Source organism: Calidris pugnax, unplaced genomic scaffold (assembly GCF_001431845.1).
Source record: "Calidris pugnax isolate Ruff unplaced genomic scaffold, ASM143184v1 scaffold147, whole genome shotgun sequence".
In the NCBI taxonomy this organism is placed as follows: domain Eukaryota; kingdom Metazoa; phylum Chordata; class Aves; order Charadriiformes; family Scolopacidae; genus Calidris; species Calidris pugnax.
Window position 1 is genome coordinate 1,934,945 of NW_015092359.1, and position 3,044 is coordinate 1,937,988.

Genomic DNA, 3,044 nt, shown 5'->3' on the forward strand with positions numbered 1-3,044 from the left:
TGCCCGGTGCCTGCCCCGCCGCTCCCCTCCCTCCCCGGGCCCCGCCGCTGCAGGTGGGATTCGGCGACTGGAGGGAGCGTGATGGAGAGAGGAGATGCTGAGGGCAGTGCCGGGCCCCCGGGACACACACACACACACACACTCACACACACGGCACCCCTCGGTGCGGTGGCTGAGGAGGCCCTGCCGCCGGCTGATGGCTCGGGGGGGGTTCCCGCATCTTCCCAGCATGAGGTGGTGAAACGCCGCCAGGGCCGGCGGGCACCCCAGCTTAAACTCTCCCTTGTCTCCATGGGGCTGTTTTCATGCTTGTTTTTGTTGTTGATGATGATGATGATGGTGTTGTCATTTTTTTTTTTTTCCCCCCAGAAAAAGCTTGCTGGATTGTGCACACCCCGTAGGAAAAAGGAGGTATAGACTAGAAGGGGTGGATGTAGAGCTTAGCCACATGGTTTAGTGATGGTTTTTGTCAGTATTAGGTTGATGGTTGGACTCAATGATCTGAGAAGTCCCTTCCAACCTAGACAATTCTATGATTCTAAGTACAGAAGTGTTTGGAGAAACCTGGCCGCTTCCTGGTGTAGTGTCTAACCTGTCTCTATGTTGCCTCCAAATGGTCGCGAAGCATTAGAGGAACTGAAAGCTTCTTCAGATGTTGGGTTTAGTTGCATGGAAAGTATTTGATTGTGCCAAACATACTCATTTTTGTCTATCAATTGGCCTCCTAACTTTGTACTTGGTGGCCTATGAGGGGAAATGGTTTTAAACTGAATGAGGGGAGATGTAGATTAGATATTAGGAAGAAATTTTTCACCGTGATGGTGGTGAGACACTGGAAGAGGTTGCCCAGAGAAGCTGTGGGTGCCCCAGCCCTAGAAGTGTTAAAGATCAGGTAGATGGAGCTTTGAGCAACCTGTTCTGGTGGGAGGTGTCCCTGCCCAGGGCTGGGGGGTTGGAACTCCGTGATCTTTCAGGTCCCTTCCAACCTGAACCAATCTATCCTTCTATGATTCTATGATTATAAGTGATTTGCATGTGGCTTTAGCCAAGGTTCTGGCAACTTTGGAAAATGCACAGTGATGTTTGTCACACCAAGAGTCACAAGAGCACTCCAGTATTGACATCCCAGAACTTTTTGAGAATGGCCTGTGCAACCATACTTTTTGTTGTCCAGAGTGTGGACGTAGCAACTTAGCTTTGAACTGAAACTTCAGAGATATGTGTTAAAAAAAAAAAAAATCCATCCTGCCACCACAGTCCCAGAGGGGTTAGCCTTATGATTTATATTTTTTTAATGAAACGGGCTTCCTCACAGATGACAAGTTTGATGAGGTAACCAAGCAACATGTTAAGTAATGAGAATAAAAGCTTGCTAGATACGCAACGTATCTTCAGTACTTACGGAATAATCAGACATCCCTTTTGTGCAGCCAGCTGATATCCATATTCAGTTATTTTCAAGTAGTGAGAATTTCTCTCGACAATTCTAGTAACTTGACCCGTGCAAACAGAGCAAGGAGCAAATATCTCTTCTGCTATGAAAAGCATATAAATTGCTGGCTGCGATATGATAAGTGATACACATTTTTTAAAGGAGCAAAATTGTAACCTGACAGAAGGTAGCATTTTGTGTGTGTGTGTATATATATATAATGTAAAAAATTAGCATTTTCTAACTGTGGCCTTACTTGTATTGTGCTCATGGTGAACATGTGGTAAAGCTTCTTTAGGTGCTTAGATGGGGAGTTTCAAAGCCCTGGATGTCCTGTCACGGTGGAGGTGCTGGCACAGAGGGGGGATTCTTCCACCTTCAAGCTGAGGGACAGCTCAGTTATTCAGCAGTAGCCAGAGAACGTTCACATTTTCCTAAATCTGTAATAAGAAGCCTGCCACAGTGAGAGGAGGGCTGGGCAGAGCCTACATAGAATTAAAGCAATGAGACATCAAGTCACAGCCAGAAAGATATGGGGAGATTTAAGGAGAACACAATTTCCTTAATTTAATGGTATTTTTTGGTTGAATTTTAGAAGGCTGTATTACTTTTGTCATTCTCAGCAATTGTTGCAGCATATGGTGTCATACTTGATTCATTCTGAAGCAGCACACAAAAAAAAAAAAAAAAAAAAAAGAAAAGGAAGAAAAAAAAAAGGCAATTTCCAAACCATCTCTCTTTGTAGCTCTTTCAGCTTGACAAATGTATGGAATATCTTGCAAGATGCATGTGGTCTTACAGAAACCTGACTTTCTTCTGCATAAATTAATGTTCTGTGTTATACCAAAATATTTATAGATTTTGAAAAGTAAAGAGATAAAAGCAGCCATGATATTTTTGGAAACAAACCAATCATATTTTCTGTCAGAGAGAATGCAGTATATTATCCAACTTGCAAGTCTGAGACCTTTTGGAGGGATGTATATTGTCAGAACAAAGTGCCTTTGAGTCATTAAAAAGTACATATGTGAAATTGTCCAACAGTTGTAATTTTAAATAAGAGATTTGTTGGCAAGCTGAAGTGAATGCTGGAGCTGTCTCTGAGGCACGCACATGCAATTGGCATGGCTGTCAAAGCTAATAAAAAAGGAAGTAACCAGTCAAGGAGGTGCAGAAGAAATAAGAATGATTCAACTGAGAAAAAAAAATAATCCACAATTAAAATCAAACTAGAGGTGCTTCCAGCATTGGTTATATGGGCAGACATGAGAAAGGTACGAGAAGGGAGAAAGTTATTTCTGGGACACAGACAGCAGGAATTGTTTTAAAGATTTGAAAGAGCGAGAAAACCTGTTCCCCAAAGGTTAGATTTTTGAGGTAGGTCAAAGCTCTTTTCTGGTTAGAATCATAGAATGGTTAGAGTTGGAAGAGACCTTAAAGATCATCGGGTTCCAAAAACCCTGCCATGGGCAGGGACACCTCCCACTAGACCAGGTTGCTCAAAGCCCCATCCAACCACACATTACTCCACATATCCCTGGCATCTTTTCCTTCTTTGGAGCGATCATCAGTAATCCTTCTATACCAAACCAAATCTTTGAAAAGAGCTTCA